The sequence below is a fragment of the Phyllobates terribilis genome, unplaced genomic scaffold, assembly GCF_046119375.1.
Source record: "Phyllobates terribilis strain yellow unplaced genomic scaffold, ASM4611937v1 Scaffold_3__8_contigs__length_932513732, whole genome shotgun sequence".
NCBI lineage: Eukaryota > Metazoa > Chordata > Amphibia > Anura > Dendrobatidae > Phyllobates > Phyllobates terribilis.
Genome location: NW_027362763.1, coordinates 847,114,053 through 847,128,208, shown reverse-complemented (window position 1 = coordinate 847,128,208; position 14,156 = coordinate 847,114,053).

The following is a 14,156-nucleotide window of genomic DNA, read 5'->3' as shown; positions in this document are numbered from 1 at the left end:
GCAAATTCAATATTATAAATAATGTTTTTAGGGGTCAAGAATGTGGTAAAGCCATACTGACATATTCTACCATAGGAGCAATTTGAGTGTTGTATAATTTGATTCACTAGGGGGCGTTGAAGCACCTGTAAAGCGCCCGGCTCTAAACGCATGTATTCTTTTAACTGATATTCACTAATTGTCTATTTTTTTCTTTCCGTACACCATGACCAATTTACTAAGCTTATGGGATCTGATACAAGATATAGGAAAAGGTGATTTTCATTCAAAATTGGCCAAATACTAGTAAATCAGAACATAGAACAATAATCAATATTTGGTGACAGTGTCTTATTTACTTACAGAGATACTGGCCATCATCAGCCATTATTATTTTGGAAAGGTAGCAGTGCAATCAAATAGATTTTGATCTTTAAAAGGATTATCCTGCACTGCTCACTTCTGCATCGGAAGGTGAGCGGTGACAATAATCAAATGTCTACAGATATCTGCTAGGTCGTGTGTGAGTGTCAGGTGTCTGTAGATGACACCAACCCCACTCACCTTCTGATGTGGAGCTGAATTACCCCTTTAATTTATTTTCTCAGGAAAAGATACCCTGTAAAAAATAATACTAATAAAAGATAATAGTGACCAGACTGATACCCAGAAGCAAGATTCACATGGCATGATATGTAGTTTGAGCAAAGTTCTGGTATGTCAGGTATCAGGTGGCTGTCGTGCAGCCATATTGTAGTTGCAATACCTGGATTTTCTGTGTTTCTTCGGAGTTGAACTTAGATCACCAATAGATCCCTATGTTGATGTTTGGTTCTATAATTCCACAGAAAGTCAAGGTATTGTAAGTAACATGGGTGCTAAAATATAATATGATAGGCAGCATCAGAAATGTATCTTGAACGTCTTAAAAGGGTGTTCGAACATACAAGGTAATTTTCTTCCTAAATTACGATCTATTTAATGCCATCATTTAAACTAATTTCTAATATACTTGAATTAAAAATTCCCTACTATACCTTAACTACACTAACTGCTTTTCTTTTTTTTTTTTTACTACTTCCTTTTTTGATGACACTTCGTTTGAGAATCCCAGTGCATGCTGGGATACGTAAACAAAGCGTCATCAGTGACGCTTGTTTCAGAGGTTGGGCTAGTCCCGGCAATGTGCACAGTGACAACGCACTCTCTGTTGCTGGCTCAGATCAGCAGTAACAAGCCGCCACCAGAATAGAGTGCACTGTTAGTGTGTATTCTGAGACTACTCGGTGTGCAGAGACGAGCAAGTGACACCACTTTTGGGGGCAGCACTGGTCTCTGTATGCCGGGTATTCTGACAACGTGTTCTGTTGCCAGCTCGTTACTGCTGATGTGAGCCAGCAACAAAGAGTGCGCTGTCACTGTGCACATCGAGCAGGGATTAGCCCAGTCCCTGAAACGAGCGTCACTGATCAGGGTGCAAGAACTACAGACCTGCCCCCTGATAACGCTTAGTTTGATTTTCCCAGCATGGGATTCTCAAACGAAGCGTCATCAAAAAAAGAAATAGTAAAAAGAAAAAAAAATGCAGTTAGATAGTGTAGTAAGGGAAGGACAGGGAATTTTAAATTCAAGCATATTAAAAATTAGTTTATAGCATGGCATTAAATAGATAGGGATTTAGGGTGAAAATTTCATGTTCAGGATGCAGATACCGATGAATATAATGATGGAATAGGGAGCAGTCAGCTCTCTCTTCTTCCATTGGGCCTGTGCGTCTGAGAGCGCAGCAGGCACTATGACATCACTATATTATGACCAGAACAGCGGGAGAACAGGGTTAGGTGAGTAGTTACATTTTTTTAAATGTCAGTACTTGTGGAAACATCATACTGTGTGGAGACATAATACTTTGTGATGGGCTGTGGGATGACATCATACAGCGTGGGGGACTGTGTAGGGACATCATACTGTGAGGGGTGTTTTGTGGAGACACCATACTGTGTGGTAGGCTCTGTAGGGACATAATACTGTGTTGGTAGCTTTGTTGGGATATCATACTGTTTGAGGGGCTGTATGGACATCATACTCTGTTGGGGGCATCATAATGTATGTAATGTATGGGGGACCTGTTGATCAAGGATGAATAACAGGAGGAGTATGATTTACAGTTTTGTTATAAACTTTATTAATAGCAGTGAATTATATGATTTTGATTAGCTGCTACTTATAACAATACATGTTACAATAAGCCCTCTAGTGAGTCAACAGACTAAATTCTGCTCAATATTAAGTGATAAAAATGAATATAAAACAATAATAATAATGATCAGAATTAAGTTGAGTCTGTTGGTTCAACTCTCCATAACAGTCACAGTCTCTCATGTGGCCCCCTCTACTGAATAGTATCTGGCACCTGTGAGAGTGTGTGCCATCACTGCGATGGACCATGACCACAAAAGCTATGCTCATGTGGTCAAGAAGAATGTGGCTGCCAGTCATAGCTGCACTTCCACTCCAGCAATAGAGCTCTGATAATTGTTATTACAAGTATTTTTCCCATTTTATAAAGTTACAAGAATAATGTATGTATGTGAATCGCAAAGTGCTGACCTGGTGCACACCTTGTCCTGAAAATGCATGACCTCACAGCTATGATGGAGAAAAAAATGTGGTTATAACGGTCTGAATGTGGGAAAGCAAAAAAGCAAAAAAACTGAAAATTTTTCAGGTCCTGAAAGGGTCAATAATTTGATAACTAATGAGAAAAAATTTACATTTTATTTTATATTAAATTAATTTGTCTTAGTAGTTTGTAGTGACTTCCAGTGTCTTCACTTTAGTAAAGTAAGACTGTTGTGTGTGGGCACAAGATGGAAGATGATATGACAGTATGAGGACCTTGATACATTCGTCAGAGAAGGGGTGTAGGTGAATTTTACTAATTTTATAAATGAGTATACATTTTACATTTATAAGAAATCTGCAACTCTGTATTATGCTCACATGAAAATTATACCAATGAACCAAACGAGGCAATATGACAAGTACAGGATTTAAGTTTTCAGCGAGTTATCTAAAGGCCAAAATATCCTAATGGAACCCACAAGCACTCCGTAAGAGAAGGATAAGCAAAAGTAAGTTTTTTTAATCACTGGAGTGAGAAAATAAACAAATGCCAGTAGCTAATCCTGTGATCATCGAGGCTTTTAGTGGTCTAAAGTCTTTAACCCAGATAGACTTGAAGAAGGGTTCACTTTAATGGACGTGATCTCTCCGTACATCCGTTGATCTTAATAATGCCTTGAACTATTTTCAGTTCTTTTCAGCTGTTCCTGACCAGTATCCTATAGAGACACTCAGTGACGGCTTGGGGGGATTTCAATTAAGCCTTCATGTGTTGATTCAATCAGGAAAACTTAAGCTGTCCGATTGCAGCCAACAACTTTGACAAATCTCCTTTAAATGCACCAACACGTAGATAAAATGGAAAAAAATTCAATTAAAGTTTGTATACTTCCAAATTATATATACTTGAATGATAACCAAGCTGTAACATTAAGGAGGCACCTAATGAATAATTATTTTTACAATTAAAAATGTTGTTTTGGTTCAAAGTGTTAATCAGCTGAACGCTGCGGATATCTCGGAGAAAAACACTATATTAGCCACATCTAAGCATACATATGTCAAGGTGGTCAAGCAGGAGTAATGTAGCATTATATGGCGGCCATTCATCCACATAGACTTAATTATGTATACAGTTTGTATTGTGAAATCTGCTGACATCTGTTTTAAAGTAAACCTGCTCTCTGATTCAAGCTGCCCAAACCTTGAGCATAAATCGAAGTCTGGCTGCATAATTGCATCCAGGAACATCTCTCTGTGAAACAATCCAAAAGTTTAGAGAAAATATACTTTGAAGGGGTTGTCCGGTCAAAAGTGATAAGTCTGCAGTTGCTCTGGGTGACTGCAGACTTATGAATCCCTCCAGTGCAGGTACTGTGCTCTGCTGGGATTCGCAGATATGAGACCCGGTAACGGAGAGTATGTATGTGTTATACATATCCCTGGCCATTCAGCGCCGCCATACTCCCTACACTAGTAAGTGATGTGAATCCAGAATCTGTACCTCAAGTCCATGTAGATATTGGCCACTCGACCCTCTGCACATGTGTCACCCTGGCCTGGATGCCACAAGTGTAATTAAAGCTGTGTCTGAGAGCAAGGGGGAGGTTCTCTGGTCAGGGGAACATTAGCATGCAATGCCTCCTGTCTCAGGCCAGTAGGGGGAGCAGGCTGCCCCTATAAAAGCTGGTGCTGGGGGCAGGGTTGGAGAGAACTGGATGGCCTGTCTCAGCACTGAGACGTGTCCCAGAGTGGAGCAGGGACAGAAAGTTGATTGCACCTAAGAGGAAGTGTGGCAGTAGGAGAGCCACCAGCCAGAGACGAGAGGCGAAGAGAGCCTGTCTTGGCAAATCAGAGACTGACCTTACCAGACTTTGGTGTCTGAGGCTGGAAGGATTCCACATCCCCCAGCAGAGAACCAGTCCGCAAGGGACTGTATATTCCTTGGCCTAAGAAGCCTGGAGGCCCTGCCACAACAGAAGGGACCAGTAAAGCCGTACAAGGCTGGGAGCAGAAAGGAACCCACGTCGCAGGCCATACAGGCGAGAATTACACGGAAAGCTTGGAAACGTGGGCTGTTACCCTATAACGAGGAGATAGCCAGAAGGAGCGCAGAAAGCACGGTAGGCCTACACCCTCACCTTGACCAGGGCCAATTTCCCCGTTGCTCTCAGACATCCAGGTCCCCTCCTAGCCGGGACTGTTTATGGGTCAGTTTACCTGTTTCAGTAAAGACCCTGGACTGCAACTTGTTGTCTGTGTGCTCCTTGCTCCTCCAGCACTATCAGCACCGGGACTCTCACTACCATCACTCCTAACATCCACTACACTGCCCTGGGGCCGCACTCTTCCCGTGGGGAGTCACACCATCCCAGCTGCACACCTCATCATCCCCAGCGGTCTGCCTTGCAGCGGCGGTACCTAATGACCGCAAATCCACGGGTGGCGTAGTCGGACATTATCAGCAGAACATAGCAGACTACCATTGGCCTGACCACCCTGAGCCACGGAACCGGGTCGCCACTACTACCCCCATCGTCTCCCTATTGCCCGGATCCGAGTGCCCCACGGCCCAGGGGGCGAGTCACACACTTGCAGGCTTCGGTCAGAGCATACAGTTCGGCCTCTTGAGCTGACACCGTTGGTGAGGACACCACCGCATATCCAGTATGGTAAGTTCCATATTCATCTGCTTATCTGGACTTGTCAGTATCGAATCAGGGTATTCATGGTCTTCTGAGGACCCCCCTAAGTCTACAGAGCAGTCCCCCCTTGACAGAGGAACAGAGTGGAGGGGTTCAAGACAGTACATCGCCGAATAGCTATATTTTCTGGTAAAAGGAGCTCACATTGGATTCTGACACAACGTTGCATAGATAGATGGTTGTGCTGGTTTTGTGCAAGAATAGCTTTCAAATCATGAGGGGCCAGTATAGTTGTAGGATGGCCAAGTACAACATCTGCTGTTCTGTGGAGGAGTTCTGTAGCTGCCAGCACTGCTTTGAGGCATGTTGGAGCTGTTTGCGCCACTGGATCCAATTTCCTGGAATAATATCCGACGGGTCTCATGTGGCCTCCATGTTTTTGTGCCAGAACTCCTGAGGCATGGCCACACGCTTCAGAGACAAATAGAAAGAATGGAAATTCATAGTTGGGAATCCCCAGTGCAGGGGCTGAAATGATGAGTTCTTTCAACTGGTCCATTGCATCTTCAGCTTCTTGGTCAAAATGCAGGTCAAGCTCAGAAGAGTGGACCCGATCATATAGAGGTTGCATGAGAACTGACGCGTTAGGGATCCCCTGCCTGTAGTATGTGATCATTCCCAGGAAAGCTTGGAGTTGTTTGACAGTTCTTGGGTACGGGATGTCACAGATGGCAGTTTTCCGCTCTTCAGTGAGATGCTTGGTACCTTGGGATATGCAATGACCCAAAAGCACAACTTTGGTACAACACCATTGTAGCTTTCGCAGAGTAACTTTGCATCTGATGGTGGCCAGAAATTGGAGCAAAGAATAGCTGAACCTGTGGCAAGTTTGGTCGTCGGGACAACAGAGGAGTAGATCATCGACATATTGTATCAATGTGACTTCAGGGTTCTCACTCTTCCAGGGTTGGAGACAGGTAGGTAAGGCCAGTGTGAAGTGATGAGGGGAGTTCTGAGCTCCTTGAGGCATAACGGTCCAGGTGTACTGTACTCCTCTGTGTGTAAAAGCAAAAAGATACTGACAGTCTGGATGCAGAGGCACACTGAAGAAGGCGCTTGCCAAGTCGATTACTGTAAAATGCGTTGCCTCAGGGGAATTTCACTGAGTAATGTATGTGGATTTGGCACCACTCTGGTCTCCAGGATTGTAACTGCATTCACATCTCTCAGATCTTGCACCATCCTGAATTTAATTCTCCTCCTGCAGTTTTCTTCTTCACTGGAAACAATGGAGTATTAGCAGGAGAAACACAGGGAATTAATGCTCCTTTCTTGAGTAATTCTTGGATCTGGGCATCTAATGACACTTCTTGGGCTGCTTTCAGTGGGTACTGTGGGAGTCTGGGAATCCGTGGACCTTCTTTCAGGAAAACTTGGACTGGCGGGACATGCAGCCGGCCTATATCATCAGGACCTTGAGACCAGAGTTCAGGTGGTATGCCGTCAAGATAATGCTGTGGTATGGCGGTTGTTGCAAATTGGATGACACACAATGGGAGGGCATGTACCTTTGTTTGTTGCTCTAATGATAACGGAGTAGAGACACCTAGATGCATTCCATTCTCATCATATGATATTTGAGCATTTAACTTCTGGAGAAGATCTGCTCCCAACAAATTAAGCAGGCAGGTGGCTGAAACTAGCAATCTGGCCAGCAGCTTCTGTTCTTTCCCAATAGGCAATGGAAATCTTAGTTGGGATGAGTGTGGTTTTCCATCCACTCCCACACATGAAAGGAAATCATCAGATATAAGCGATTCATAGGGTAAATCTCTTGAGCAGGTGCTGGAACATGCCTTGGTACAGCATTCAATTGTTTCTCTATAGCTTTAGCAATAAGGAGTACCTTCTGCGAGGCCATATTGTGGCCTATATTCCGGGTGCGCCAAGATTGCCGCCACCGGAAGGAAGCACACTACAGGAAGGGTGCGCCAAGATGGCCGTCACCGAAAGGGACATCTGGTCAGAGGCCGGAGGTGATGCAATGGGTGTAGCAACATGGCTGCTGCAGGAAGGGTTGGAACTTTGGGCGGACATAGGTATAACAGATGAGGATGGGGCACTAGGAGTGGCTTGCGTAGTAGCAAGGGGTGGGCCTCCTGGATGGGGAGCGTGACATGCAACACAATAATCTGCTGACAATGGATTCTGCTGGCCACAATTAGAACACACCCAACAATTCATTGCGCCGCCATTATAGGGCGGTGGCGGAGGCATGATGGGGAGGGGAGGAACAGTGTGAGGTCTGGGACGTGGTGCCCCGCATGCAAGACAAGTATCTCTATTATCAGGATTCTGCTGACTGCAATTTGTACAGGTCCATCCCCCCCCGTCCTCCATTATCGGGCGGTGGCTGGAAAGCAGTATCTTTGTAATACACATAACATGGCGTCTTTCCCTTATTGTCTGTATTTTCTTCCTCCACCCACCCTTCTTTTGACAAATTCTCTGCTGTTCTATACCAAGCCAAAGCTGTTTGTAACAATCCTTTATCTTCTAGCTTGCCCTTTTTCTTCTTCATAATTTCTTTCCATTCTAGCAGCTGCAACCGGCCCTTATCTGGTAGCTCGCATATTTTAGCTAACTGCTTAAGTTTCTGCACATACTTTTTCCCTACTTTAGACAAACTCAGCGCAACTTTTTTCCACATGTATGCACTTTGCAACAACCCATTATCTTCCAGTTTTCCCCTGTTTCACAAATTGCTGCATTCAACATCTCATACTGTAATCTACCCCCCGTGAACAACCCACACAATGACATTACTTTTTCGGTTTTCTCTACATATTTCCTTCCTTCTCTTCTAGTAACTATATCTTTGGGGTCCTGTCGCTCCTGATCAAGCAACCCCTGTGACACAAAAAATGTCTTTAGTTTTTCCATGATTTTGGCTCCAGGCGTTCCGTCCCCTTAGACTTATGATCAGACCAGGCAGCTGATACACAAGTAGAATTGTAAGAGGTCCCTACGCTCCCTACCAAGCACTGAATTGATTCTTTTACGACTTAATAAAGCACTGAACACCCCGCGCACCCGCGTCCTAGTGATGTCTTAATATACGGCTTAACGATGCAGTCGGCTCCCCGCGTATTCCATGTCTTAATAGAGGATTAGTTAACCCCGCGTGCCCTCGCCCTAACAACGTCTTAATACACGATTTATCAGTAACAACGTCACTCCCAGCGTGCCCGCGTTATAAACAAAGAAATTTTCCTAAATTCTCAAGTGTATACTTGTACGCCCCTGTGTACAAAGATCGTTCTAATGGGACGGGACACCTAAGATACCACAGAGCAGCAGTTAGCCAGGAGCGACTACACACCAGAGTTATTGGAATCACACATCGGGGACCCGCCCAGTCGCACGGGCTGTCCCTAAGGGCCAATCTAGACACCACAAACTCACGAGAGACCGCTCAAAATACGAATAAGCACTACGGATTCAAGACTTACCATATTCAGTGATGAGAGTTGATCATGCTCTCGCTTTGAGCAGTCCCGCCTCATCCGTAGGTGGTCCGGTGATGGGCACCCCGAGACTTAGAGGCCCCTTGAGTGTGATCCGAGTCATGGCACCATTTGTGGAGGTTTCACCAATTTAAGATACACTAGGTAACTGCTCTCCTCCAAATTAAAGATGTCCAAGTGCATGCAGAGAAGCTAATTAACCAAATCTGCTAATCTGGTTGAAAAACTTCACTCAGAGACTGAACCACGCAAAATGGCATACTTTATTGCGTAGACATGGGGTTAAATAGTATTCTCCTTCTAGGTGGGATTAGTAAAATTCCTTGCTCTTTCTGATAACTCGGCACACTGCAATTTGCTCATCCATGTATCTCTTGGTCTGAGTAACGCCTTAGGGATTCCGATGGGAGGGGGTGAGTTTGCCTCTCAGCGCAATCTTTGCCAACTCCACAAGAATCTCTCTGATATCAGCCATGCACATGCATACGTCATTCTCAGGAAATCATTTAGTTGGTCGTGTCTACAATAAGAATAGAAACTGTTAGTTATATATTCATTAACTATTAACATAATCCATGTGTATATACACTTTTGCATACATACATACACATAGATTATTCCATCATCACTATATTGATTCACACTGATTAGGTAATCTATTAAAAGAAACTAATTGATTTTCTATAATATATATATTTTACCTTGACACTACTACTCCCCTCATCCGACCGCCACTGATAACAGCGAGAGCGGCGCAGCTGAGGGGAGCAGTAGTCTCCTCAGCCGAGCCGGGACTTCGTGCGGGAAAAAAAACAAAAAAACCCTTATTCTTACCTGTCCGATGGCCCCCGGTGCTCGCGATGTACCCCAGCGATGCCTTCAGCCTGGCGGCCGGCGGTACACTGTGGGGCTGCCAAGACCTGCGGTCACGTGAGCTCTCAGCTGAAGATCAGCTGAGAGCTCACATGACCTCACTTTATGGCACCGGTGTTGCGTGGGAACATTCTGAAGAATGTTCCCACCAGTACTGGTGCTGAGGTCACTGGGGCTGATCAGCTGATCTACAGCTCATGAACTCCAGTGACCTCACTCTTGCAGCAGCATGTACACTGACAGGAGTGATTTTACACTCCTGTAAGTATACAGTGCTGTCTTCTACAGCAGTGACATCAGTGATTGCTGATATCACTGCTGTAGAAGTGACCCGGATAGCTGAGGGACAATCGTGATGGCGGTAATCGTGGACTACGTTGTGACGGCAGACAGGTGAGGGATATGGTTGTTTTTTATTTTACTTTTCTTTCAGAAGATCAAGGGATTCGGGGACTGAGAGTATAATAAAAAATTTTTTTAAAACTGTGCGTTTTTTATTTCATTAAAATACTTTATTCTGGCCATGTATTTATTGAAAAAGCGGCAAAAACTTTACTACGCGGTTAGTAATGGGGGTGTCTTATAGACACCCTCCATTACTAACCTGGGCTTCACGTTAGCCGCTAATACAAGGCTGACATGAACCCCAACCCCACTCGCTACCGCTACAGGGCAGTGAGAAGAGCGGAGCCTAAGCGCCAGATCCATAAAATGCGCCATTTCTGGGACTGCTGAGGGGTGATATTATTAGCCACGGAGGGGGCTAGTATTCATGGCCCCTTCCCCGGCTATTAATATGAGTCCGCAGCTGTCTGTTTAGCCTTTTCTGGTTAGATTTTATAGAAGGACCCTACGTAAATTTTTTTCTTGGGTCCCCCTGTAATCTAGCCAGTAGAGGCTAAACAAACAGCTGTGGGCTGATATTAATAGCCAGGGAACATTGTTGGCTAATGGCCCCTTCCCCGGCTACTAATATCAGCCCCCAGCAGTCGGCTTTCCCTCTGCTGGTTATAATAATGATTCGGGAACCCACGCCATTTTTTTTTAAGGGGCATTCCCATCTCCACGATCATATCCCAATATATAGTAGGTATAGTAATAATATTAGGAAATACCTCCAATTAGAAATGTAGTATAGTTTTTTTGATTAGCTAGGTTTCTTTCCTCATGTGCAGGCATTTCAGTACCTTGGGTATCCATGGTTATGACCACTAGCTAACTGTCACTATATCAGTGGTCATAACCATGGATACCTAAGAGCCTGCACATGAGGAAAGAGCCATAGTGAATCAGGAAAACTATACTACATTTCTAATTGGAGGTATTTGCTAATATTTTTATTATTACACCTACTACATATTGGGATAGGATCTTGGAGATGGGAATACCACTTTAAATTTTAGGTTCTGTGCCCATGATTTGGACATAGCAGCACTTTTCACTGAACCATGCGGAGTTATCGCATTCAATACTTTCTAATGGTCAAATTTCTGCTGCGAAGACTAGCGACTCCGCAAGAGAATTTGACATGCTGCGGTCCTGAAAGACGCGCTGCATGTCAGTGTCCATGGGTGATTCGCAGCCTCTGATGCATGCATAGTGGACATGGGATTTCTAGAAATCCCATCCACTATGCTGTAACATCTGGACACTGCGGGTTTGACGCTGTATATACATGCAGCGTCAAACCTGCAGCAGCTCCTGATCATGGCCACGTACCCAAACTCACTCGCAGCATGTCAATTTCTGTAGTGGACACGCCAGTCTCTGCTGCAGATTTTGACCGATTGAAGTGTCATTTTATGAGGTGGATTCACATGTACCGACAACAAAAGGGCAGCATTAGAAAATTGCGTTTTGGATGCAGCAAAAATACGCTGCGTTCAAAACACTGCTTGTTGCTGTTCGTGGGGACGTAGCGGCTAGCGAAACAGCTGTGAGCTGTTAATAATAGCCAGGTACCATGTTCGCCTAATGGCACCTTCCTAGGCTAAAAATAGCAGCTCATAGCTGCCCCAGAAATAACATGAATGGAAATGCTAATGAAAATTGGGTGAATGGAATTAGTTGACACCTAGCTCTTTTGTTTGGCGATGACAAGGTGTCAATCAGACCCTTTCTTCACCAAACATAATTAAAGTAAAGTAAAGTAAAGAGTTAAATAAACACACAGACACAGAGTAAACACTTTATTTGAAATACAACAGACACATTCTTTAATCATTTAAATTAACCAATATACTCACCCTAATTCTGACGGTAATCCAAGGGTTAAAGCAATGTCCCACCAAAATAACTTTATTTAGCTCCAAAAAGCATTCATTGATGTAGAAAAACGCTTAAAAAAACGCATAAAAAAATGTGTCAAAAACGATGCAAACGTTTTTTCCGCAGCATATTTCCAGCCGAGGAGATGCAGAAACGTTGCAGAAATTTCTGCTTCAAATCCTGAACGACGTGCGCACATAGCCTTTCTTTGAAAATACATGTCAGAATGGCTGTATTATCAGGATATTTGGATGAGCTGAAGAATAAAATAGAGTATGAGATCAAGTGTATTAATACCCCGCCCACACAGTCTGACTGACAGGTGCAGCTTGAACTGAGCAGTGTGAGATCTGAGCAGGGAGGAAGGACAGAAAAGATTTTCAGTCAAGCAAGGCAGGCAGAGATTGAATTAAAGGGAACCTGTCATGTCTGATAACGCTATTAACCTCCAAGCCTGGGCATTTTGACTCCATAACGCTATTAACCTGCAGATTAATCCCATATCTGAAGGTCTGCTGATTAATAGCGTTATCGGACCTGACAGGTTCCCTTTAAACTTTCATAATAGATTATAGAGACATTCTGATGGGATTTCAAATTAATCAGATCTAATAAATCCATTTAGCAATGTATACAGTTTTTATTGTGAAATCTGAGGAATTATCTGTTTTACACATTTAGATTTTGATATAGGATCTCATTTGTACTTTGGATGAAGCACTTGTGTTAGCTTTCTCACCCATGTGATGTTTACTCAATGTATCCTCATTGCATCAATTTGCTCAGTGCTGCTTTTCTTACATTTATGCTATATAAAATTCATCTGCAATCCAGCATGCAGAGTGCAGTAACCTTTCAAAATAAGTGTCCTACGTATAGACTATCAATTTATAGTCACAAAAAAACATTTAAATGGATTCCGTGTCTATGTTTGTAAAATGTGCCAGCAAACAAGAAGAGAAATACAAAGATCTGAAACTACAGTTGTCCTATCTTGAAACCGAGTCTATAAAGTCAGTACGCTCAGCAATTTATGCGATAAGTCCAGATAATAGCAGAATGGCATTTAAATTACAGCATTAGTTTTATTATGTCTTACTACTATTTGAGATTAACAAAAAGCTCTGTATTATACAGTATATTCTGAAATACACCTTTCTGCAGAACTTTTTTTTGTTCATTTGCTTCCTAAGTAGTAATTATTAAAAAATGTTCTACCAATTTGCTATCTAGAGCAAAAACAAAACAAAACACCCTGGCAGGGAACTATATGCCAACTGTAAACTGGAACCAAAGCTCAGGCAAGGTGTGGAGGGAGGAGCTGCCTAATATATCGCCTGTTGGCAGGGGATAGGTCAGGGAAGCTAATCTCTGTAGGACACAACAGGGTTAAATTCCTGCAGAAACAGGCCATGCCTCCCCATAGCTAGGTGGAGACAGCAGGAAGATGCAGCAGTGATGGAGAGTGCTGATAGAGGCAAAGTCAGCAAGACTGCGTGACACGAGGAGAAGCAGAGCGGTGACCGTAGTGAGTAGGAGGATGCTGAGAAGACATGCGAGTTACTGGCATGACAGTATACCCCCCTCTTATGCCCCCTCCTTTTTTGTCCAGACCGACAGAAAAACCTCAAGAATGGTAGGGGCGCAGATGTTTTCAGCAGGCTCCCAAGACCTTTGCTCAGGACCAAAGCCTTTCGAAACAATCAAGTAGAAGGTCCACCCCCGAACCCTCTTATAATACAGAATGCTCTTTACTTCAAACACATCCGAGGGACCCTCAGGACCAGAAGTAGAGGCAGGAGCATGGAGTCTAGAGAAGAGATTCAAGATCAATTGGCTTCAGGAACAAGACGTGGAATGAGTTCGGAAGCCATAGATTCACCGGGAGCTAAAGCCTGTAGGTCACCGGATTGATTAGTTTGAGAATCTTGAATGGTCCAAGGTACTGAGGGGCAAATTTGTAGGAGGGTACCTTTAGGAGAATGTTTCGGGAAGATAACCAGACCTTATCTCTGGGTCAGTAGATAGGTGGAGGACTTTTCTTCTTGTATGCATGAGACTTTATCCAAGAAACGACCTTAAGGAGGGAGGCCCAAATTTACTGCCAAATCTGGAGGAATTTGCCATAACTGGAGTCAGCTGCCTGTGCCCAAGAGAAAGCAGATATAGGTGAGGGCACTTAAGGATGCTGGGAGTATACAACGAAAAATGGAGATGCTTCGGAAGACTCCCCAACGTG